The sequence below is a fragment of the Schistocerca americana genome, chromosome 6, assembly GCF_021461395.2.
Source record: "Schistocerca americana isolate TAMUIC-IGC-003095 chromosome 6, iqSchAmer2.1, whole genome shotgun sequence".
In the NCBI taxonomy this organism is placed as follows: domain Eukaryota; kingdom Metazoa; phylum Arthropoda; class Insecta; order Orthoptera; family Acrididae; genus Schistocerca; species Schistocerca americana.
In genome coordinates, this window is record NC_060124.1 from 645217266 (window position 1) to 645245021 (window position 27756).

At 38.2% G+C, this 27756-nt stretch overlaps 1 pseudogene; it reads left to right on the forward strand.

Annotated features, from left to right (window-relative positions):
- Positions 1 to 527: 527 nt before the first annotated feature.
- Positions 528 to 27756, forward strand: part of LOC124620362 — a 64351-nt pseudogene continuing 37122 nt past the window's right edge.

Genomic DNA, 27756 nt, shown 5'->3' on the forward strand with positions numbered 1-27756 from the left:
TAAGAACATTGCGAATATCACATGACGAACAATTGAATGACTAAATCAGTGTTATCAACCCTCATTCATTGACACATGTAATAAATTCATCGAAGCAGTGAAGTTCAGAGCTGTAAAAATTTCTGAAATTAAAAGTATACATTGCCTAATGAATGTATTATTTTGGGGTGAAAGAACACAATAATTACTAGTTTTGGAATGTAATAATTCACTATGGCTTCATTTTAATTCTAATAAGTTTCACACTGTAATGAAACATTGTCTAAATGCCTCTCTTTCTCTCTCTCTCTCTCTCTCTCTCTCTCTCTCTCTCTCTCATTTGTTATAACTTATCGCTGTTATATTGTATTTGTATTGCAGTCATTACATTAAAATTGGCTATATTGATTCTGCAATTTATACTATTATGTTATTGCTAAGAATTGATTTAAAGAATAAACGTATATATTTATTTGTAAGATTTTGTAAATTTATACCACTGGAACTCTTTCAAAATATTTGATTGCATAATACTGCCAATAAATACAATGACTTTCTTTCTTCTGTTTATAATTGTAATAGATGTTGGACACTTTGACTCCAAGTATGTTATACAGAAACGCAGTGATTTTTTGCAAAAGGCAAAACTATGTGTTCGAAGAATTGTGGAGAGGAGGGTACGTGATGTATTTTAAGTAGGTTATAAAGAGTAACTATAACAACAAAAACAATAAATTATTTGTGATTGGCAAGCTTTCGGAGCCAGTGGCTCCTCCAGACAGAAGCGTTGAAGGGGAAGGAAGAAGGGTAAAGGAAAAGGCCTGGAGAGTTCCAGGAAAAGGTGTAGATTTTGGAAAAGTCACCCAGAACTTTGGATTAGGCGAAAAATAGAAACGACACATGTCATATACCAGCTATTATGTAAAAACTGTTCAGCTTTCTACATCTGCATGACTACCACCAAATTATCAGTTAGGATAAGTGGGCATAGGCATAGTGTATATACTGGAAACTCACAATATCCTGTTGCAGAGCATGCTCTACAACATGGCATACGTGACCTCGGCACTTGTTTCACCACACATGCCACCTGGATTCTTCCGCCAGACACCAGTTTCTCAGAACTCCGCAGGTGGGAACTAGCACTACAACGTGTCCTTGGTTCTCACCACCCACCTCGCCTTAATTTACGTTAATTTCTCCTGTCTCAGCTTTTCTTCACTGTAATTACTCTTTGCTTCACTCCGTTTTAGCTTTCTACATCTTTCATTGTCTTTCCCGTCTATTTTCACTGCCCCCTCCCACAACTGTTGCATACAATACACTTACCTTCTCACTCTTATTAACCATATACAGTTTTAGTAGTAATCTCTGTCTTGCATATTACCCTGTCTTCCACCTTTAAGCTCTCAGGTTTCCGAATCTTGCCCGATGTAGTCCCCAACAATTAGTCTTTCCTTCTCATCCTGTACGGTAAGTCACCCATGACCCATGGTTCTGGGTGACTTTCCCAAAATCTACCCCTTTTCTTAGACCTCTTCAGTCCTTTTCCTTCATCCTTCTTGCTTCCCCTGCAACCCTTCAGCCTGAAGAAGGAGTCACTGGCTCCAAACGCTTGCCTATCACAACAGTCTTTTATGTGTGTGTTCTGCCACTGCTTGGTGAGTAGATTTTTTATCTATCCAATTAAATAATTTTATAAAGATTATCTGTGTGTGATGTTTTATTGGTATACAACTTGTTATAAACAAAACTTATTTTTACCATTTAATATGTTTCCAGATATTTACCAGTGGTAAAGATGAAATTGGGTTGATTGTACTTGGTTCTGACAAGACACAGAATCCACTTGATTACCCAAATGTTAGTGTGGAATTTCCTCTTGCACTACCTACATGGCAGATGATATCCTTTGTGGAGAAATCTTTTCATGAAAGTGAAATAAAAAGAGATTGGATAGATGGTGTTGTTGTTGGCATGCAAGTCTTGAAAGATGAGCTAGAGTAATTATTTTAAGCTGTCTGTTTCATGACATTCCTGGAACATGTTCCAGAATGTGTGTTACACAAATCACAGTGACATAGTTGTGACTTTATAAACTTGAATCAATATGTTTTTGTAATGAAAAAGTAACAGAAGGCACAATACCTGCAGAAATAGGAAATTTTTTGTGTGATTTTACTGCATGAATGTTTTTTACAGTTTTTCAGCTCAATAATTAAGTAGGTATTGATACAAGGCTTTGCCAAAAACCCATCTGTCACCTACAATTCCAGCCCTGTCACTGGCATTCCGTACCCCACAATATGACTGGGCCACTATGAAAGCAGCCACATCATTGTCAAATTCACTGAAACTACTGCATAGCAATTTGCTTGAGTATGGCTGCAGTTGTGGTCTTCTGTTTGGTTTAAGCACTGCGTCAATACCTTCTCCTCCATGGATTGTTTCCAGTATTTGGAGATGAAACATTAGGCAGCAAAACGTGCCTTATAACCAAAATCTAATGAACATATAATTAAATTAACTAAAGATGTAATGTTGCACTCTCAGGTAAGACTGATCTTGAATACAAAGCCAAAGTGGAAATTAATTGTAAGCTGCAACATTCATCTCACTTTTTGTTATTGAAATTATTCACAGTGCCATAGGGAGAACTGAGTTTATGTGTTTTATAGAGTCAGATACACGCTGTGGCACAGGGTGCTGTCCATTATTCTCCTGACTATGATGTCCAGCTATGGTAGTCTTCCTTCTTCTTTGGTCTCCATAGTGAATTTGATTTTGTGGCGTGTGGAGTTCAGATGTACAAAGAAGTCAAGAAGTTTGTCTCTTCCATGAGGCCAGATGACAAGTGTGTTATCCACATAACAGAAGAAGAAGAAGAAGAAGAAAAAGAAAAGAAGAAGATGGATATCCATTTGGTTGACATCAGGGCCTCTTCCTCGAAGTGCACCGTAAACATATTCACAATCTCTGGTCAGAGTGGGCTGCCTATTCCGACTCCATCTGTTTGCGGCAGGTGGGTGTGCCATGAGTCAGTGAAGTGGGAAAGTTGACCAAGTAATATGCGTGACGTGTCATACCTCGACCGATATTGAGAACAGAATAAAAAATTCAGAGGCATTACTTTTCAGCACTCCCATGCATATTCTGCATGCAAGAAAAGCTTATGGAGCAGGTTTCTCATTCAGAAATTCTATTTCAGTGTTGGTTGTTTACACGAAGACCGTGTTAAGCATAATGGAAGAAGGAGAAATGTTTATCAGCATTCCAGATTTGGCAGTGGCAGGCTCATGGTCTGCTGAGACTCTGGTTTATTGTTTCACTATATTGCTGCTTGCATTGCTCAGAATCTCATTTTGTGCCAACATAGAATTGGTAGGTTCAGGAGGGCCATGCTAAATGCCTTGCAGGGCCTCAGTAGTGCCACCCAACTAGCACCTGAGAGGGCAGACAAGTGTTCGCTCATGCGTACGTGATCCTGCAGTGAAGTTGTGTACATTTAGTCAGGAAGTGGGCTTGTATACAGTGAGACAGATATCCACACAGACAATGTGATGGCATCTGGAGCAGCACAGACTGTCAAGCCCTTAATGCAGCTCTAGAGAGAGGTGAACTGACAGCGGTGCAACTGACAACAATGCCAGACACAGGAATGGCACTGTGTCATCGTGTCAGACGAGTCTCGGTTCTGCAACATCGTCACAATTGATGTACTTGTGTTTGGAGGCTCTGATGCCAACAGACCTGGCCAGATTGTACCTGTCATTCTCATGCGGGTCCAGCATGTGATGTGATGGTATGGGGTGCAACTGGATACATGTCACAACTTCTGGTTCACATATCCAGTAATTTGGACAGCAGTCATTGCATTTGTGTTTTGTTAAGGCCTATCGCTGTGCCCTATTTTCAAGGGCTCCGTGATTGTAGATTGTATTTTATTGGTCCTGTTGTCTACATAGCAGCTTATGCATAAGACATTGGACAAGTCAAGTTATAAATATACAGGCTGAAAGTAATTTCAAAGCATACATATTTAAGCTTACAATAATACACTTTACACACAAGTATTTATATAACACATTTCATAAATTTAAATATTCTTCAATGGAATAAAAGCAGTGATGCTGTAAATATGACTTTAGAGATTTTCCAAATGTATTGACCTCAGTGATAGCTTTTATGTTTTCAGGAAGTTTGTTATAAAGCTTAACTCCCATGTGAAAAGTACCTTTTTGGCACAGTGCTATGCTGATTTGAGTCATATGTAAGTTCCTGTTTTGTCTGGTAAAGTGCTCATGTATATCACAGTTTTTTTTAGCCTCTGGTCCTTGCCTATTACATTTAATTTAAAGAACAAAAGGGTTTCCATAATGTATACACACGGTAATGGGAGAATACCAGATTTCTTAAACAGGGGTTTACAAGAGTCTCTAGGCTTACACCCAAACAAGATTCTAATGGCCCTTTTTTTGTAGTTTAAAAGTGCTATTAGCTATTTTAGAGTTTCCCCAGAAGGTGACCCCATATCTAAGACGAGAATGAAAGTACGCATGATATGCATTCAATACTGTTTTCTCACTACAGCATGATTTTAATGAACAAAGAAGATAACGTGTTTTGGTCAGTTCTGCATTGAGACATTCAATATGCTTGTTCCATCTGATGTTACTCTGCAGCCAAAGTCCTAAGAATTTGGTTTCAGTACTGTTACCAACTGGTTCGTCATTGATAGAGACTGATGGGATAAACATGTCCTTGTTAGGAACATTGTGGAATTTTAGAGCAACAGTTTTCTTACTGTTTATTACAAGCCGATTACTCTGTGCCCAGCTGCTAAGTTGTTTTGTGACTGTGTTTACTGTCTGCTGTAACTGTTCATCGTCGTCTCCTTTTAGTAGAATCGTGGTGTCATCTGCAAATATGATTGATTTGTGTGCATCAATATTTAAGCTTAGATCATTTATGTACAGAAGAAACAGAAGGGGTCCCAATACAGATCCTTGGGGTACACCACATTTTATTTGTTTATAGTCAGATAAGTGATTAGATACAGTTTTTAGTTCAATATTTGTGTGCTTGACGCACACTGCCTGCATACGATTTGTCAGGCAGGAACTGATCCACTTGTTGGACAGACCTCGAATACCATATCTTTCTAGCTTTGATAGCGGAATTTTATGGTCCACCATGTCAAAAGCTTTTGACAAGTCAATAAGACTCCTATTGTTTCCTGTTTTTTGTCCATCAGTTTTAGGATGAAATTGATGCACTCATAGACAGCAGTTGTCGTTGACCTCTTATTTCTGAATCCATGTTGTTCATTACATAGGATGCTGTTTTTATTTATAAATTTCATAAGTTTCTCATACATAACTTTTTCCAGTACTTTAGAGATGCAGGAGGAAATTGTGATGGGTCTGTAGTTATTTACATTGTCTTTATCCCCTTTTTTATATACAGGAATAACTTTTGATGTTTTTAACACATCAGGGAAAGTGCCTGCCTGAAGTGAGCAGTCGCATAAATGTGTGAGTACTTCAGTTAGGTTTGATGCGCTCTCCTTTAACACTGTTGCAGGTATACCATCAATACCTGCCGATTTGGAATTTTTTATTCCTTTTATTGCTTTAGCTACTTCATCTTGTGAAACAGAACCGATGTACATTGATCCTCTACATGTACTTATTTTATATTCATTTGCCTGGATGCTCTTAAAGTTTGATTGTAACATATTTTCAGCAACACCTGTGAAAAAGTTGTTAAATGTGTTAGCTACTTCTAAGGGGTTTGTTACTTTTTTATTTTTATGTGATAGTGTTATATTTTTCCAAGGTTGTCTGTATTCTCCACATTCTTTTTTTATAACACTCCACATAGCCTTTGATTTATTAGCTGAATTATAAATGATTTCATCATTATGCATTATTTTTGCTGCTTTTATTACTTTTCTTAATATTTTGGAGTATTTTTTATAGTATGCGCGTACTACAGGTGAGGAATTTTTCGAGTTACATATTTCATGAAGTAGTCTTCTCTTCTGGCATGAAACCCTTATTCCCTTTGTGATCCAGCTGTTTGTTCTAGAGTTTCCCCGTATGGTTAATGTTTTCAGTGGGAATGCAAGTTCAAAGAAATGGGTTAATGTATCAATGAAAGTGTCGAATTTTTCATTTATATCATTCATTTTGTACACTCCTAGCCATTTTTCTTTGTGTAATAAGTTGTTGAAGTAGTTCACATTATGCTGATTATAGCTTCGATATGCTGTTCTAAAAGACATGTTGTTAATAATACTGCCTTGTACTTTTATGCTTAATATTTGAGCAAGATGATCACTAAAACCTGCATTGAAAATTTTTAGTGAGGTGTTGTGTAAACTCTTATTTACTAGAAACTGATCAAGAGCTGTTTGACAAGTTTCTGATACTCGGGTAGCTGCTTTTACTTCAGCCTTTAAATTGAAGGACGTTGCAAGGTTCAAAATGGTCTCCCTATTTCCACTATTCGTGAGGAAGTCAATATTGAAGTCACCACAGATTATAAATTCACAATCCATTTTATTTACTTTATTTAGCAATGACTCCATTTTGTTTAAGAAAAGTTCAAAATTCCCAGACGGTGATCGGTAAACTGTAGCAATAACCAGGTTGAACTGAGTAATTTTTATAGCTGCAATTTCATAATCCTTTTCGACATTTGCCCTAGTTAAGTCAGGTAGTGTAATAAAATCTACATTATCCTTTGTGTAAATTGCTACCCCACACTGTTTGCTGTTTTTCCTGCAGTAGTAAGCACCCAAGACAAATTTGTTTATTTTAGTATTCTGGATTAATTCTGGGTTAAGCCAGTGCTCAGAAATGCATAACACTGAGATATCATTAAGTTCATGTGTTAATAGAACGTTAATTTCATCGATCTTATTACGCAGGGATTGCACATTATGGTGATAAATTTTTAAATCGGGCGTATTCACAATTTGGTAATTGGGAATCATATTTACAGCATCACATACCTCTAGTTTAAATTAGGAATGTCAGCAGCGTTGTATTTTTGTTCTTCTTTCTTGTTTATTTTGTTTTCCTCGCTGTTGGAAGGATGTTCAGGAAGCTGATAAATTGTTCTATCCCTTACAAGTCTTTCTTTGATGTTATCTTTTAACAAGATAATGCAAGACTACACATCACCTGAGCTGTACTGAGCTACCTCGATAAAGAGAGTGTTCCACTGTTGCCGTATCCAGCATTTTCTTCAAATCTGTCACCTGTGGAGAACATCTGTTCACAGGATGCCAAGAGATGGGTATGCCACCAGCCGCCAGCCACCAGTCGCCAGCCACTACAGTTGAAGAACTCTGACATATGACATTCAGTTGAGTAGCATGAAATGATGTACCCATGGCTGTAATCCAACCTCGATTTGATATCCAGTGTGATGAGAGCTGTTCTGCTTTTCCAGTTTCAATACTGAAATTCATATATTATTTTTATGCTATCCTAACCAGATTGGACTGTGGTGTCATACAGCATAAAATATCTTACAACGTGTTGAATTAGTTATGAGAAGTGTAGAACAGCCAGCAGGGGAAAGATGTTGGCAATGAGACAGCTTTTATGTATAACAGCAGTACAGTGTTTCACAGTGCATAATGCTTCCGCAGATTGAGAACAAAATGTGTGGTTTGCTTTCATCCATTTTCACAAACATAGCCTAAAAAATAATGTTGACATTACTGTGCATTTCACTCTGAGGCATATTGCACTCTGAGAATGTTCATCGAATTCAGTTACTTTGTATTATATTTCAGTAACAGTGACATAATAGCAAATTGGACTGTATAAGTTTTTACGGATTTTTTTTCCAGACACACACTACCATTTCTTCAGATTTATTTAATTTGGGTATAAATCCTTTCCAGCATATATGCTGTACACAAAATGTTGAACATAAAATGTAGCTATCTGCTGATTTAACATCTTGCTGAGTATACCGGTACAATATTTTGTTGTAACAAATAGTTCAATGTATTTTACACACTTATAAACTTATTTATACAGTTATAGTAATTTATACCATTGCATTTATGTTGTACCTTAATGTTCTGGAAGACGATATTATAAGGAACCTCATACTTTTCCTGGATGATAGAGTTGTCTATAATGAATTATTGCCTGAAAAAAATCTGCACAAATTTGAGTCAGATCATAACATTTCAATTTGGTCCAAAGATAGGCAACTGAGTTTAAGTTTTCAGAAATGTAAATTGGAGCACATCACAAAACAAAAAAAAGACAGTATTGTATGACTACATTATCAAATAATCACAGTTTTAATTGGTCAACTCATACAAATATCTGGATGAAATGAAATGGTGACATAGACTCACTTGTAGGCAAAGCAGAATGCAGACTTCAATTCATTGGTAAGATACTGGAAAATGCAATCAGTCTATAGAGGACATTGCTTACAAAATACTTGTGTGGCCCATTCTAGAATATTGCTTAAGTATGACCCATAACAAATAAGGCTAATGGCAGACATTGAATGTATACAAAATAGTGTAGCATGATTGATCATAGATTTATTTGATGCATGGGAGAGCATCAAGAAGCTACTAAAAATTGGAAATGCCAGACAAGTGAAGATAGACGCCAAATATATGACAAAACCTAATTTATGAAATTTCAGGAACCTGTATTAAGTGAGGTATTTAGGGATTATACAATAACCGCATATGTATCACTCCTATAGGGACCATGAAGGCAAGATTAATTACAGCATGCACAGAACCATTTAAAGAATCATTCTTCCCACACTCCACATGAGCATTGAATGGGGAAAAACCATAATGTGTGGTACAACAATGTACTTTGTCGGACAAACCCACAGTGGTTTATACAGTGTGCATGGAGACATGGAATCAGTTGACAGTAGCTGGGTAATGGTTCATATTGATTCCCATTTCCCTGTTGCAGTAGGTGATCTTATGCCTTTAATTATTTTTTCATTGCCATCTTAACTTGCATTCTTCAATTCAGTTTATTAACCCTTCTTATCTCTTTGTATTAGGGCAAATGTACAGTTAACTTTTGAGGAATTTGTATTTTCAATTTATCAACTGGAGTTTTGTTTCATATGCAGCAGCAATGTTACAAATTATTTGTTTCAGTTTCTTTACAATAATTTGCTGTTTCATGGGTGCCTTGAAGGAAATAAAAGATCTCGAAAGTGTCTTAATGACAACCGATGGCCTCATGTTGACAAGACAGCTGGTTGCCTTGCAGAGGGCAGGGCTTGACGGTCTGAACATCAGCTTAGACACCCTGCAGTCCCAACACTACAACCAGATCACGAGGAGGAAAGGCTGGGAGCGTGTCATGGTTGGCATAAATCTAGCCTTGCAACTTGAATACGACCCTGTGAAGGTATTACTAGTGCAGCTGTCATCGCATGCAGACTTTCATAAACAAAATATATAAATCTGTTGTTAAGAATATCAATACAAGAATCACCATTTTAAAGCAGTATGCCCACACCCTCGCCCCCATCCCCGCTCCCACCCTCACCGCTGTCTCCACACTGCAGCTGTAAGTGAAGGAAGGTATATTAAGACAGAAGAAGTAAATTTTAGCTGACGATGCTAACAGTTTCGTAGTTTATACAACATAAAAAGGATGCCTTGCAAGTTTACCAATTAAAAATCTTATATTTTCCTCCCAAGAGAGTCTTATGAGACTCAAGATCTTTACAGTTTCTCTTTTTTTCTTTTGTGTCTTTAGTTTAAAATAAGTTTCCACTATTGTGGTGTTGTTTTGGTAAAAATACTCGGTTGTTTGGAAAAATTATTCTTAATTCTGTAGTCACATTTTTGTTGTGTCTAAGTACTACTGGTTTCAGTAGCAAGTGCCAGCATCAGTTCATCTTATTATCAAACATTTCTGTGCAAAATAAAAGCTGACCACTGTGGCCGAGCGGTTCTAGGCACTTCAGTCCAGAACCGTGCTGCTGCTATGGTCGCGGGTTCGAATCCTGCCTCAGGCAGGGATGTCCTTAGGTTAGTTAGGTTTAAGTAGTTCTAAGTCTGGGGGACTGATGACCTCAGATGTTAAGTCCCATAGTGCTTAGAGCCATTTGAACCATTTTGCAAAATAAAAAGCTTCTGTACAACTGCAAACTAGACATACCATTTTCAGGGTGCAGTTCACATCTATTGAAAGCACAACAGTGACCTTTACTTTTAGTAGATAAGACACCTACTGAGGTAAGTGACTTGATGACTGCACACAAGAAGTTGTCATTTATTCCATATGTAGCTACCATGCAGACTCATATTTTGTATTAGTTTGTCCTTACTCTTCCAAAAGGTTAAACCTTGTCTCTGCAGCCGCAGCTTCCTCTCTTCAGCAGTTGTCTTCATCTCCATGTGTGAAGAAAATCCCATTCATTGATCATATTGTTTAAGTAGGATGTTCTCAGTCATCCCCTTGTTTTCTTACCTACGATCTTGCCTTCAGAAATGTTTTTTAAAAGATTATCGTCTCCAGTTAAGTGTCCAGTGTATTTTGCTTTGCCCTGGCCTATAACTTTCAGTGGTTCTTTCTTCTCTCCTATTTCCTTTAATTTTTCTGTCAATGCAGATAGTTCTTGTACTTCTCCTCCAGAACCACATTTCAGCAGGTCTGAGGCGAGCTTCCTTTGGCTTTTCTAATGTACAGATTTTGCATCTGTGTGTCAGAACACTCCACACAAAGGTCTTTACAAATATTTTCTTAATGTGGAAGCTGATATGTTTATTCAGTTGCAGCTTCTTCTTATTTTGGAAGGAACTCTTCACCTGTGCTATTCTTTTCTTGAATGCCTTGAAATATTGATTGTTTTCTTGCAAAATGCTACTGAGATATTGAATTTCAGTTCCTTTCTTGAGTTGCTCATTGCCTGTTCTTGTGTCAGTCCTACCTCCTCCTCCTTTCTTGTCTGTAGCCATAACTTTTGTCTTCTTTGTATTCATTTTTAGCTTTAGTTTTACCACTTCTTGATTTAAGGCCTGAAACATTTTATTTAGTTCCTACTCTGATTTACTATTGTGATGTCATCAATCTGCAGTGTATATGCATGCAATTAAGTTTCCATATCGACATCATGCTCCAAAAACCACCTAACTGTGTGTGGCAGGGGGTACGTCTCATGCCACCAACTGATCCCCTCTGCCTTGTTCCACTTGTGAACAGTGCTTGGGAAGAATGACTGTCAGTACACTTCTGTATTATCTCTAACTTCTCAAATTTTCTTCTCGTGATCATTTCGTGAATTGTATATGAGAGAAACTATTATGTTGTCAGACTCTTCTCGGAAACTACTCTCTCGAAATTTGGGTAGTAAATCTTTCCGTGATGCACAACTGCTCTCTTATGGCATCTACCACTGGAGTTGCTGAGCATCTCTGTAATGATCTCACAGCGACTAAATGATCCTGTGACAAAACACTCCGCATTTCATTGGATCTTCTTTCTCTCTTCTGTCAGTCTTACTGGGTAAGGACACAGGGGTAATTTACATTCACTTAAGATTCTTCCTGTGAATCTTAGTCTGGCATCTGCTTTTCTATTGCTGTTTTATGTGGTCATTCCACTTTAAGGTTGCTCTGGATAGTTACTTCTAGATATTTTATGGTAGATTCTGTTTCCAGCAATTTGTCATTAATAGTGTAGTTGTACAGTATTGGATTTCTTTTCCTGTGTGTGTGTGTGTGTGTGTGTGTGTGTGTGTGTGTGTGTGTGTGTGTGTGATATGTTACATTTATTTATGTGCAGGGTCAACTGCCAGAGCCTACATCATTCACCAATCCTCTGCAGGTCATTGTGCAAATTGATACTGTCTTCTGTTATTGCTACTTTCTGATGGACAAGTGTAGTACCTGTGAACAATATTAAGGAGCCTCTGACACTTTCTACTGGATCATTTATATACATTGTAAATGTAATGGTCCTATCACATTTCCATGGCGTATTCCAGAAATTACCTTTTGATTCTGGTCATCTTTTCTTTGTTGTTGTTATTACTTCCTAGATGAACATATTAAGGAAGTAAGGTGATAGAAGGCACCCGTATCTCACTGCCCTTCTGGTTTTCCTTCTTTCATATCCGGTTCAGTACTCTGACTTTAGTATATACTCAAAATTAATCATCTGTCCTTCCACTTTGGACATTACTTTAAGGAATGATGATATAATGGTAATCTGTTTATTAAACAATATTTTAACGATACACTATGCTTTCTGATCATATAGTGGCTTTATGATGGAATTTGATACTGAAATTAGTAATCATTAGACAAAATAAAAGTGAAGCTATAATAAAAGAAAGTAATATTTTGGATCATGTCAGTTGTTGTTCCAAACAACAGCACGTCAGGAATAGGTTCAAATGGCTCTGAGCACTATGCGACTTAACTTCTGAGGTCATCAGTCACCTAGAACTTAGAACTAATTAAACCTAACTAACCTAAGGACATCACACACATCCATGCCCGAGGCAGGATTCGAACCTGCGAATGTAGCGGTCATTCGGTTCCAGACTGTAGCGCCTAGAACCACACGGCCACTCTGGCTGTCCAGGAATAGGTACTAAATTATTTGTCCGCTGATGACCTCACAGCTTAGAACACTAAAACACAAATGTTAATTGTTTGTTATGTGCCCTGGTAGAGTTTACAGCTGTTTACAGTTCACGATTGGTTGTTGGAGATTGGACATTACTCACATAGTGTATTTAGTGCACAGTGCAGAAAAAGGCAGTGTCCAGAAAAGTAAACAAGTGTAAAGGCAAAAGTTTCATGACAGGATGTTGTGTCACCATACTTGGAAGACAATTATAGCCAAAGACAGAAATTTAAAAGAAACTGGCTCATTTGAGCTGCGGAGACCTAGTCGAGGATTCTCAGTAGATAATTGTTAGCACAGTAGAATTTATAAAGAGACAATGTCAGTTCGTGTCAGGGAAGGTTGATTGGTAAGTATCTATCAGCTTTCTCGTAAAACTCACAATTTGAAGAATACACATCAAGGAAAAGGTAGAAGTCCAACAGTGTCAAATCTAGACAATAATATCAATCATCCAACAGTTTTGCAAAATCCCCAGTTGTACTTTACTTACTTACTTACTTACTAACTTACTCAGATTTGCTGTGTACCATACAAGGAACTGGTTTCCACTAGTTCACTTGATCAGCTGCCAAGTTCTCACCTTCCTCCAAGTTTGTGTCCATGGATTGAAGATTCATTGCAAAAGTTCCAGGTGTTAAAAGGTCTTCCTGTACATCTGTATCTGTCCATTGATTTCAACAACAGTGTTGATTTTGGGATTCTTCCACCTTACATGCGTAGAACATAACCTGCAATCCTCAGTCTTCTTTCAACAATAATTTTGTGCAGGCTGTGTAGACCTCTTATTCTCAGCACTTCATCGTTTGTAACTTGGTTGGGTTAACATCTTCAGAATTCATCTCTAGCATTGTTGGTGAAAAACATGGAGACTGTGTGCTGATTTTACTGACATTTTCCAAGTCTCACACATATAAACGATAAAGGAGTGCAGTCAAAGCTTTGTTGGCATATTACAGACCTAATTGCCATATGGACTGATTTTCCAGTTCTGCTGGTGATTTCTGCATCTGTGACCTCATTATTACATACAAAGCTACCGAGATATGGCAATCTGTCAACATCTTGTATTATCTTCTATTGCACTGTAATCGGGGAAGAGACGAGTAATTTCCACTTACTTTGCACATTCTGTTTACCTTATCCCTATTAATTTTCAGCCCTACACAATAGGGCATTTAATGAGAAAGCATATAAAAATTAACTTGATGCCTTCCAAGGAGATGGTCTCTACTTAGTCTCTACTCCTTCAAGCCTGACTTTGTAAGTGTAGACCAGACATGGGTTAAATTCAGAGAAATAGTATCGACATCAATTAAGAGATATATACCAAATAAATTGAAAGGATACCAAATAAATTAAAAGGGTGGTGCACAAAATATGTCAAAACTCAGCTGCAGAAGCAATGAAAAAAAGCATGTCAAAATTTAAAAGAATGCAAAATCTCCAAGATTAGCGATGTTTTACTGAAGCTCGAAACTTAGGGTGGGTTTCAGTGCAAGATGTGTTTAATAGTTCCCATAGTGAAACTTCGTTTTGAAATCTGGAAGAAAATCCAAAGAGGTTCTGGTTGCATGTGTAGTACACCAATGGCAAGACACAACCAATACCTTCACTGCGCAATAGCTGTGGTAATATTACTGATGACAGTGCTACTAAAGCAGGGTTACTAAACACGGATTTCTGAAATTTCTTCACCAAAGACAACAAAGTTATTATTGCAGTATTCAAATCAAGAACAACTGCAACTGTGAGTAACTTAGTAGTAGCTCTCCTCAGTGTCATAAAGCAGTTATGTTTCTTTCAGAGAATGCTGATACAATAGCTCCATTAGAAATCATATATAGCCCTGGAGATTCTAAAAGGTATCAGATAGATTATATAATGATAAGACAGAGATTTAGGAACCAGGTTTTAAATTGTAAGACATTTCCAGGGGCAGATGTGGACTCTGACCACAATCTATTGGTTATGACCTGTAGATTAAAACTGAAGAAACTGCAAAAATGTGGGAATTTAAGGAGATGGGACCTGGATAAACTGAAAGAATCATAGGTTGTACAGAGTTTCAGGGAGAGCATAAGGGAACAATTGACAGGAATGGGGGAAAGAAATGCAGTAGAAGAATAATGGGTAACTTTGATGGATGAAGTAGTGAAGGCAGCAGAGGATCAAGTACGTAAAAAGACGAGGGCTAGTAGAAATCCTTGGGTAACAGAAGAAATATTGAATTTAATTGATGAAAGGAGAAAATATAAAAATGCAGTAAATGAAGCAGGCAAAAAGGAATACAAATGTCTCAAAAATGAGATCGACAGGAAGTGCAAAATGGCTAAGCAGGGAGGGCTAGAGGACAAATGTAGGGATGTAGAGGCTTATCTCACTAGGGGTAAGATAGGTACTGCCTACAGGAAAATTAGAGAGACCTTTGGAGATAAGAGAACCACTTGCATGAACATCAAGAGCTCAGATGGAAACCCAGTTCTAAGCAAAGAAGGGAAAGCAGAAAGGTGGAAGGAGTATATAGAGGGTCTATACAAGGGCGATACACTTGAGGACAATATTATGGAAATGGAAGAGGATGTAGTCGAAGATGAAATGGGAGATACAATACTGCGTGAAGAGTTTGACAGAGCACTGAAAGACCTGAGTCGAAACAAGGCCCCTGGAGTAGACAACATTCCATTGGAACTACTGACGGCCTTGGGAGAGCCAGTCCAGACAAAACTCTACCATCTGGTGAGCAAGATGTATGAAACAGGCGAAATACCATCAGACTTCAAGAAGAATATAATAATTCCAATCCCAAAGAAAGCAGGTGTTGACAGATGTGAAAATTACCGAACAATCAGTTTAATAAGCCACAGCTGCAAAATACTAACACGAATTCTTTACAGACGAATGGAAAAACTAGTAGAAGCCGACCTCAGGGAAGATCAGTTTGGATTCCGTAGAAATACTGGAACATGTGAGGCATTACTGACCTTACGACTTATCTTGGAAGAAAGATTAAGGAAAGGCAAACCTACGTTTCTAGCATTTGTAGACTTAGGGAAATCTTTTAACAATGTTGACTGGAATACTCTCTTTCAAATTCTAAAGGTGGCAGGGGTAAAATACAGGGAGCGAAAGGCTATTTACAATTTGTACAGAAACCAAATGGCAGTTATAAGAGTCGAGGGACATGAAAGGGAAGCAGTGGTTGGGAAGGGAGTAAGACAGGGTTATAGCCTCTCCCCGATGATATTCAATCTGTATATTGAGCAAGCAGTAAAAGAAATAAAAGAAAAATTCGGAGTAGGTATTAAAATCCATGGAGAAGAAATAAAAATGTTGAGGTTCGCCGATGACATTGTAATTCTGTCAGAGACAGCAAAGGACTTGGAAGAGCAGATGAACGGAATGGATGGTGTCTTGAAGGGAGGATATAAGATGAACATCAACAAAAGCAAAACGAGTGTAATGGAATGTAGTCGAATGAAGTAAGGTGATGCTGAGGGAATTAGGTTAGGAAATGAGACACTTAAAGTAGTAAAGGAGTTTTGCTATTTGGGGAGCAAAATAACTGATGTTGGTCGAAGTAGAGAGGATATAAAATGTAGACTGGCAATGGCAAGGAAAGCGTTTCTGAAGAAGAGAAATTTGTTAACATCGAGCATAGATGTAAGTGTCAGGAAGTCATTTCTGAAAGTATTTGTATGGAGTGTAGCCATGTATGGAAGTGAAACATGGATGGTAAATAGTTTGGACAAGAAGAGAATAGAAGCTTTCAAAATGTGGTGCTACAGAAGAATGCTGAAGATTAGATGGGTAGATCACATAACTAATGAGGAAGTATTGAATAGGATTGGGGAGAAAAGAAGTTTGTGGCACAACTTGACCAGAAGAAGGGATCGGTTGGTAGGACATGTTCTGAGGTATCAAGGGATCACCAATTTAGTATTGGAGGGCAGCGTGGAGGGTAAAAATAGTAGGGGGAGACCAAGAGATGAATACACTAAGCAGATTCAGAAGGATGTAGGTTGCAGTAGGTACTGGGACATGAAGAAGCTTGCACTGGATAGAGTAGCATGGAGAGCTGCATCAAACCAGTCTCAGGACTGAAGACCACAACAACAACATATAGCCACTCATTTGATAAAGATCCATACCTAGAGACTGAAAAGTTGCTCAGGTCACACCAATGCTCAAGAAAGAAAAGAGGAGTAATCTACTAAATAACAGACTCATATCACTAATGTTGATTTGCATTAGGATTTTGGAACATATATTGTGTTTGAATATTATGAATTATCTCAAAGATAATGATTCATTGATAAATAGCCAAGATAGATTAAGAAATATTGACCTTTTAAAACACAGCTAGCTCTTTAGTCACACAAAGTAATAAGTGCTGTCGACTGGGGCTCTCAAATTGATTCCATATTTGTAGATTTCCAGAAGACTTTTTGAAACAGTTCCTCACAAGTATTTTCTAATCATCTTGTGTGCCTATGGTGTATTGTCTCAGTTGTGCAACTGGATGTGTGGTTTCCTGTCAGAAAGGTCACAGTTCATAGTAATTGATGGAAAATCGTCAAGTAAAACAAAAGTGATATCTGACATTCCTCAAGGAAGTGTTATAGACCACCTGCTGTTGCCGATCTACATTAACAATTTAAGAGAGAATCTGAGCAGTCCTCTTAGATGATGATATCATTTACAGTCTTGCATATCATTTACTGTCTTGTAAAGTGATCAGATGATCAAAACGAACTGCAAAATGATTTAGGCTACCTATCCATATGATGCAAAAAGTGGTAACTGACCTTAAATAATAAAAATTGTTGTCATCCGCATGAGTAGTAGAAGGTATCTACTAAATTTTGGTTACATGATAATTCACGCAGATCTAAAGGCTGTGAAGTCTATTGAATACTTAGGAATTACATTTACAAATAACTTAAATTGGAATGCCCACATAGATAACGCGGTGGGAAAGCAAACAAAAGACTGTGATTTAATAGTAAAACATTTAGAAGGTTAGGATTACTAAAGAGACTATCTACAACTATACTTGTCTGTCCTCTTTTGGAGTATTCTGCATGGTGTGAGATCCTTACCAGATAGGACTGACAAAGGACATCATTTAAAAGTTCAAAGAAGGGCAGCTCATTTTGTATTATTGGGAAACAGGAAAGTGCATGCCACAGATATCGCATGTGAATTGGGGTGGCAGTCATTAAAGCAAAAGCATTTTGCTGGAGCAGGTTCTTAAAATTTCAATCATCAATTTTCTCCTCCGAATGTGAAAATATTTTGTTAGAGCCCTCTTACATAGGGAGAAATGATCATTGTAATAAAATAAGAGAAATCAGAGCTTGTACGGAAATATTGAAGTGTTTGGTTTTCCTCAAATGCTGTAGGGGAGTGGAATGGTAGATAAATAGGTTGAGGGTGGTTCTCTGAACCCTCTGCCAGCAATTAATTGTGAATTACAGACTAGTCATGCAGATATAGATAATGTAGATAGGCTTTCAATATTGTGCACTGATTCTCTAATTTTATACATTGCTCAAATACTTTCGTGGGGCTTTGGAGTGACCCCTTCAAAATAACACTTTACCAGTCTTCTTAATATGTATTTTGGTAACCCGGTTGATAAGAAGTTACAACAATACTCTCTTATTACTCCCCAGTTTTGGGTTTTATTAATGAACAAAATCGCCGCAGTGTTCCATAACAATTACGGGCTGAAGTTTCCTGCTGATGGAACCAATATGATTTTCTGTGTTTCTGAGCATACAGGTTGTGTATGCTGTTTGGAGCCTGTTGTAGGCTGAATCAAATGTTTTTATTGTTGTGATCTTCCATCTGAAGATTGGTTTCATGGAGTTGCCCATGCTAGCTTATCCTCTGTGACCCTCTTCACCTCTGGGTAACTACTGCAGCGTACAATAACTTGAACTTGCTTACTGCAGTCAGTTTTTGGTCTCCTACAGTTGTTACCCCCATTATATTCACAGATGACCACATATTGTGGAAATTGCATATTGTAATGTAGGATGCAACAATAAGGTACAGAAAGTTTCTGTTGAAAATTACGAATTATTTAGGAATAAAGGAGATGGCTCACCAAAAGGCAGAAGCACTGTCTCATCGATAGGCACACGAACAAAAGGTATGTAGAATGAGATTTTCACCGTGCAGTGGAGTGTGCACTGATATGAAACTTCCTGGCAGATTAAAACTGTGTGCCGGACCAAGAGTCAAACTTGGGACCTTTGCCTTTCGTGGGCAAGTGCTGAGCTATCCTTGCACGACTCACGACCCATCCTCACAGCTTTACTTCCACCAGTACCTCGTCTTCTACCTTCCAAACTAAAAGGTACGTTACTTGGCGAGCTTCCAGAATGCACTTTCTTTTTCTAGCTGTAGGGAAAACATGTGCGCTCGCCCACACACACACACACACACACACACACACACACACACACACACACTCTCTCTCTCACATGCGCATGCATGTCTCCTTATGCTGTGGTCGCTCAACTGCCAGCTCTTTACTGGCCCATGGTGAGTGTTCTGGAGTGAGGTGGGGCTTTAGAGTGGGGTAGGATGGGGTGGGTTGAGGCAATGTGAGAGATGGAGAGAGATGGGAGGGGTTTGGAGGGAAGCATTTAGTGGCTCGTGGGAGAGTGGGGAGCCATCTGTGGGCTAGCTAGGGGTGCAGGTAGAGGGGTCAGGTGACAGACAGCTGGGCACTCATAGACTAGGGTGTGACGTGAGATAACAGCACACAACTAGCTGATTTGCGAGGGGGGAGAGAGGGGTGTGTGTGTGGGGGGGGGCTGGGAGTTAACTTGGATTTAGGCCAGGAAGCAAAGGATGTGCTGTAAGTATGGCTACGAAAGTTGAGTATTCTTAAATAAGATCAGCTGGTGCCAATGTATTGGAAAGTAACTGGCACACAAAGTGCAATTGTGGCTCCTTTTTCTTTAAAAGTTTTAAATAGTCTGCAGAGCAAATTGAATTAGGAGGATCAGGCATTTGTGTGGGTCTAGGAAAGTAAATTGTAGAGCCAGATAAAAGGCGCACAAGACAGGAGGGGTACTACTACTCATCACTGCTGTATCCTGCTACTAGTACATGTCAGTGTGAGTGCACCGAGAGTGGTGTTGCCGTACATGCGTCTTTAAATTGGTCACCGACTGATCATTGCAGGCTGGCTGCTGGAGGCCGTCTCTGGGAGCCAAGCGTGCCGTGCGGTCCCTGCCGTGCCATCTGCTGGTGACTCGCACATATATTAGTGTGGAACAGTGCTGACTGACTCTCTGTGTGATTCTAGTTTGTAATGTGCACATCAGTGTTCTGTGTCTTGTTGAGTCCTTAGAGGCACATTGTTCGGAGGTTATTATTAAAGCCATATTTGTGCGACTTGGATCACACTTCAGTATTTATTTATTTATTTATTTATTTCTTGTTCCATAGATCCAGTTAGTGAGTCAATCACAAGGATATGGAACGTGTCAAATTGTACAGGTTTCAATTTAAACTATACAAGGGCAATTCAATGGCAAATTGTACATAGTTTAAGTAAGACATACTATAAATAAAGTAACAGATACAATATCAGCTAGATAACATAACAACCATTTGACAGAAAAAGGAGTTTCAAATAAAGGTTAAAGGCAAGAGCACAAAATTAAATCAGATATTAGGCCTACAAGAGTAAATACATGTATAGCCAATCTGTTGTTACAAAAAGTGAGCTAATTCCCAAATGCACAATAAAATCAATTGAACTACTTCTAGACGCAATAAGTTTAGTGATGGTATACATTTTCTTTCAGGTATTCATCCACAGTATAATAAGATTTCTCTGTCAGGTAATCTTTGAGAACTCGTTTAAATTTTGGCAGTTCTGTATGAACACATTTGATATGTAGTGGTAGAGCATTGAACAGCTTAATGCTGGAGTAGTAAACTCCTTTTTGTACCAGAGTGAGATGTTTCATTTCTAAATGTAGATTGTTTTTGTTTCTGGTGTTATAACCATGGAATTTACTGTTGTCTTGGTAGATGGAATAATTTTTGCACACAAAGGTCAGCAAGGAAAAAATATACTGTGAGGCAGTTGTTAGGATACCTATCTTCCGAAACAAGTGCCTGCAAGAGTGTCTTTGATTAACCCCACACGTTATTCTGATTGCTTTTTTTTTGGATGGTGAAAACTTGTTTTGCAAGTGGTTGGTTCCCCCAGAATATGATAGCATATGACATCAATGAGTGGAAGTAGCCAAAGTAGGCAACCTTAATAGTGTCAACTTCAGCCACTGAAGAAATTACCGGTAGTGAAAATGTTGCCGAGCTAAGTTTTTTACATAGATGAAGAATGTGAACTGACCAATTACATTTACTGTCTATGTAAGCACCCAGGAATTTTGTTTCTTCAACTTTCTGTATTGGTTGATCTCTACATTTTATGTCAATTTCATTGGGATTACTTTGTGATGTATGGAACCTCATATAATGAGTTTTATCTGCATTGAGTGAGAGACCATTTGAGGAGAAACAATTTAAGATGTCATTAAAAACAGTAGTTGTAGTTTTTTCAAGATCATGATCAGTCAAATCGTCAATTAGAATTGTGGTATCATCGGCAAACAGGGTAAATTTGCTGTTTGTCTCAGAACAAAGAGGAAGATCATTAATAAAGATGAGGAAAATCAGTGGGCCCAAAACGGAGCCTTGAGGCACACCACACGTTATCATGCCCCATTCAGACGAGGCAGGTTCTCCAGAAGAGCCATTTAGCATTACAGTCTGCTTCTGATCCTGTAGATATGATTGTAGCCACAAGCCAACAGTACCACCTAAACCATAGTATTCTGCCTTTTTCCAAAGAATTTGGTGGTTTACACAGTCAAAGGCTTTCGTAAGATCGCAAAAAATACCCACTGGAGACATTTTTTTGTTAATGGCTTCCAAAACTTGGTTGCTGAAAGAGAATATTGCCTGTTCAGTACAAAGACCGGCACGAAAACCAAACTGATTTTTGCTTAAGATACTATGGAATTTGAGATGGTCTACAATCCTCCTGTGCATGAGTTTTTCTAGAATTTTCGAGAAGGTAGTTAATAGGGATATTGGGCGATAGTTTGTAACAATGCTTTTATCCCCTTTTTTAAAGAGAGGAATCACTACAGCCAACTTAAGTCTGTCAGGGACAATCCCATCTTGTAGGGATGCATTGTATATGTTGCATAAGGTGGGACTAACAAATTTATAACAGTGTTTCAGTATTTTACTAGAAATATTGTCCACACCAGCAGAATTTTTGTTTTTTAATGATCTAATTACTCTTATGACTTCGCTTACAGTAAATGGAGATAAGGATAACTGTGGGATTCTGTTGCTAATAGCTTTCTGTAGGAGGGACAATGATTCTTCCATAGAACCATTACAGCTTGTCTTCTCTGCTGCTCTCAAAAAGTGGTTATTAAATATTTCTGCAACCAACTCAGGTTTCTTTATGATACTGTCCCCTGTTTTAATCTCTACCTGAGACATGTTCCCTGTTGTCCTGCCAGTTTACCTCTTTATTACATTCCTTATAGTTTTAATTTTATTTTCTGAGCTTTCAATTTCTGATTTTATGCACATACTTTTAGATTTATTTATAACCTTCTTGAGAATGCTACAGTAAAGTTTGTAGTGTTGTCATTTCTTTGGATCATTACAAGTCCTGAGAGAACTGTATAACATCCTTTTTGTTCTACAAGATGTTGTTATCCCTGTAGTGATCCAAGACTTCTTGGCATTGCCTATATGACTATTTCTAACTACTTTTTTTTGGGAAAGATGGACTCAAATACAGACATGAATTCATTTAAAAATGAATTGTACTTTTTGTTTACATCTGTTTCCCTATCAACTCGGCTCCAGTCTATCTCTTTTAGGCTATCACTGAATTTTTTAAGGCCCTGTTCATTTATTATCCTAAAAGATTTCCAAGAATGCTCGGAACTGTTGCACACACTGATGTAATTGAACCTAAGCAATTGACCACCATGATCAGAAAGGCCAAGGATTGGATGTACAATGATCTCATTCCATGTAGACTTACCTATAAATATATTATCTATCAGACTTTTACTGTTAACAGCAACCCTAGTTGGGAAATCTACTATTGTCATCAGATTATAAGACTCCATTAAATGTACTAAATCAGCTTTACTATTGCTCTCATTTAGGAAATCAACATTAAAGTCACCAGTAATTATCAAGTTCTTGGACTTTGAGTACAGTATGGATAATAAAGAATCTAAGTGCTTAAGAAATACATTCAAATTCCCTGAGGGAGATCTATACAGTGCTAACACTACAGCCGTGAAGTCATTTACAGTAATCTCAACACCACATACTTCAATTTGTTGCTCTATACAATGGCTCTTTAAATCTAATGCATTGTAAAATATGTTGTTTTTTACATAAATTACCACTCCACCTTTTTCCATGATGGTTCTTGAGTAATGCGCTGCCTGACACACAGTATTACTTGGTTAGTACATCACCACAAACATATGGACCGGGACTGTACATGCTTTGACAGTTTGCTACGTCTCTCTCTTCTAGGACTGACATGGTAGCTGCCTTGCATTTCTTAATGACTCTGACCTTGTCAACCACAAACTGAATCTTAGTACAGTCATGATTTCCCTGAAGAGATTACATGACAGCAGAGACTTATAAAATTGTGTTACCCATTTCTCTAGCCAGTGAAGATTCATTCTATACCTTCAGATACAGTGTCATTTAGGAGTAGAACAGCAAGAAATACGTAGCTCCTCTAACAGTAATGACAGTTTATCACCTCCCAACACTACATGTGCCAATGTTTCAGTGCATTTTTGAATATGTTTGTTAACAGATTCATCAACACAACAAAAATTTATGATCTCAGTAGCATCTTATTTCTTAACTCATACTTTACTATTCATCAGAATCTTCATCGCTGCTCTTTGATTCGTCAGAGCTCCCTGCTGTACTTTGTTTTATTTCATAGTCAGAATTAGTTGAAATACCACCTACCGTATTTACCCAAATCTAAGCCGCACTCAAACCTGAAAAATGAGACTCGAAATAAAGGAAAGAAAAAAAAAAAAAATTCCCGAATCTAAGCCACACCTGAAATTTGAGACTCGAAGTTCAAGGGGAGAGAAAAGTTTTAGGCCGCACCTCCAAATCGAAACAAAGTTGGTCCGTTGTAATATGAGACACAATTTAGGTCGAATGAATGACGATACAGCTACAGTAGTTTGGTTCGAGTCGTAAGCTTAGCAGTTAAGCTTTACCAGGTAGCCTTTGCTATGCGTCAGGCGCTCCATCCGTATTTATACTGGTACCCTTCCTTTTTCATGTGCTTCATCTGGTTTGAATCAATTGCTTATTTTGCTTTGATCTGATAAGTGCCGTTTTCCTTGTTATAGGCGTTTATGTCACTCTAAGCTGAAAATGCATTACTGTACTGTGTCATAAAAAAAAAAAAAAAAAAAAAGAAGAGAGAGAAATCATCTCATTAGCGAAACAATGGCAAGAGACTACTATTTGTTGTTCCTTACACTGCTGCTTTCTTTGATAATGATCAACAAGAACCAAATAATAGACTGCGTATGATAGAACATGTTCTGAACGAGAGTTAGGTGAAAATTTTTCTCCATTTGAAAATCTTTGCGGCCGCTTCTTTAGTACATCAAATTCTGCACAGAAATTAGAGTCATCTTGGATATAAAAATCTAGTCAGTTGCCGTGCTTCATTTCTGACTGTATCACTATTAGGCATAAGAATAATATGAATATAAACATGACACGATACGTATATTCTTCCGCGTTTGCTGTTGTCTCACTCTAGTTTTGTAGTTTATTAGGCAGACAGGATTTAAATAAGATAGCAGCAAACACGAAAGAATACGTGGCAAAATGTTTATATTCGTATTACTCTTATGATGAAGAGAATACTGCATGTGATTCACATTTCATCAGGTTCCTATTAGCAACCGTCTCTTCTCACAGGTAGGAAAAAATTCGGAACATTGAGTTGGCCATATTGACAAACATCCCAAACAGTCTTGCCGGTCGGATTTTCGTAATACATTGAAGTTCTGCTACATTCGAAGATGAACAATACGGAATTTGTATTTACTTCGTTGGATAATGTATGAAAATTGTCTTCCACCTTTTTTTTTTTAATTTATTTACTGACGCAGAGGTTTTTCCGCCAGTATTTATCTTTGTGCCTATGAAGCATGCCTGTGTAGCGCTACATATATTCGATGGCAGAAATTAGTTGCTTCAGCACCTACTGACATTTTTCAGAACTTCCACTTGCTTTGCACTCGATTCCAAGCCGCATGCGGTTTTTTGGATTACAAAAACCAGAAAAAAAGTGCGGCTTAGATTTGAGTAAATACGGTACATCCTCTCCTTTGGATTCAACTTCTTAAGTATTATATTTCAAGTCAACACCTGCTAATCTGTGAGACCGAAATGATGAGCCATACTACTCTATTTCACTGTACCTGTATGTTTCATTTGTATAACATTTTATTCCATCATAGATGCTGCACTTATAGTTTCATATATGCATTGCAGCAGCAGACACAATAAAAGTAGCAATCAGCAGTGCTTAGTTTGTTGAATGGGTAAAAAATATGCCATTGTCCCAGTTCCACATATCCCCAAAATTTGATTCTGCCAAATTCTGTACTCTCTGAAATCGAATGTTTAATCCAAAGATGAAAGTGAACAAGTTTGATGCAGTATTGCTAATATTGTTTATTACTCATCTTGCTGAATGAAGTGCATACCGTATCCTTTCTGAAAGGTTTGCAGAAGTAATGCACATACCAGTTTTCTAAAAACTTACATTGAGATTGTGCTCTCCTTCCTCTTGTACAAATTAGTAGAGCCCTTTGGATTACTCCACAATATGCCTCTTGGCAAGGTGGTAATGACAGTATTATGAAAAGGATAGATTGGCACTCACTGTATAGTGTAAATGTGTTGCTGGGCGGGGGGGGGGGGGGGTGGGGTGGGGTGGGGGGGGGGAAAGGAACACCACCTATTATTAAACACGTAAGCTTTTGGTGCAAACCCCCCCCCCCCTTCCCTCACACACACACACACACACACACACACACACACACGCACACGCACACACATGCGCGCAAATGCAGATCACACATACATGACCACTGTCTCCGGCTGCTAGGGCCAGACTGGGAGCAACTGTGCATCATGGGAGAAACAACGGTTGGGTGTGTGTGTGTGTGTGTGTGTGTGTGTGTGTGTGTGTGTGTGTGTGTGTTTTTTGTCCACTTTGGAAGAAGTCTTTCTGATGGAAAACTTACGTGTTTAGTAGTCTTTTTGTTGTGCTTGTCTGTGACCTAATATCTCCTGTATACAGTGAATAGCAATGTATCTTTTTTATAATATGGTCATTACTCCAGCCTAGATTTTTATTGTTTGTTTCCTTTTAAGACCTTATAAAGACAGTTACTGACAATTTCTTTTTTCTTATTGGAGAAAAGTAAAACCATATGGGGGCCAGACGTAGATTGTAAATGAATATGGAATAGAGTATTTTTATTCTCCCTGTATGCAGTGTCAATAACGTCACCTCACACACTTCATTTCTGGCAGCACCTCCTTCTCAACACATGACTGTCCCCCACCACCTCACCATAGTCTTCAAGTTATATCCTATAGCACTTCTGGGTGGACAAATAGATGAAGGATGTAGTTTAAAACAGTATAACTAAACTTAAAAGTCAAACTGCCCTTTTATAGAGACTGCCATCATTATTTAAACATACTAAACAACATCAAAACAGTCGAAAGAAATTTTTTTTCAAAAGAGCGGAAAATTGTAGTGAAATTCATGAGAGGATTGTTTTAAATTGTTATATCTTAAATCAATAAGTATGTCAGCATTTCCCAGGATTTTCTGGCTTAATTAAGACTAGGTCATGCCACCACAGTGGTCAGACAGTGGACTTGACTTCCAGAGGACAACGGACCCGAATCCCATCGGGCCATCAAAATTTGGGTTTTCCTTGATTTCCCTAAATGATTTAAGACAAATGCTGGGATGGTTCCTTTGAAAAAGATGACATTCGGCTGAGGAAGTTAATTTCTGTGGCATGTCTGATGACACAGTGCTGGTGGAAGCACGAGTATTTCAGAGCACACCATTCATTGCACATTGTTAAACATAGGGCTCTGCTGCAGAAAACCCCTGTATGTTCCCATGTTGACAACACAGTTGAATTACAATTTCTGTGGCTCAGGAGCATTGAGATTGGGCAGTGAATCAATAGAAATGTGTCATCTGGTTGAATCATTCGAGTTTCGCATTACACCTACTTGACGGTTTTGTGCACATACACTGTCAACAGAGTGAATTGGTGCTTGAAAGGTGCACTTTGCTACAGACTTAGGCCAGTGGGAGCAATATTATGCTATGGAGGACATTCACCTGGTCTTCTATGGGTCCTGTGGTAGTAACTGAAGGCTCCATAACAGCTTTGTTCTGTGTGAACATTATTGTGCACTGTCCGCACCCTGTCCCTAATGAAGGTGACATGTTTCAACAATATGACTTTCAGTGTCACGAGGCCAGAATCAAATTCACCCCTTCTGAATCTGATGGAATACATCTGCGATGCTATCAGATACCAGTTCTGCACCCAGAAACCACTGATCTCCAATTTATGGGAATTACATGACCTGTGCTTAGACATGCGGTGCTGCATAATGCTGGGAACATACCTCACATAATGCTGGGAACATACCTGAAATTTGTTGAACTTGTCCCACACAAAATCACTGCTGTATTGTGTTCCAACAGTGGACAAACACATTATCAAACAGGAGGTCATAGTGTTTTGTCTCATCAGTTTATATATTCAATGCTTGAATGAAAGGTGTGCTCTTTTCCTTTTTTCTGCCATTGCGTGTATGTGTAAAGCGGGATGTTCTACCATTTGGGCTTGTTTATATGATGGCTGTCAGTATTACCACCTGCACAGATACTAAATGCTCCTTTTCTGAAGACCTTTTATCTTGAGAACAC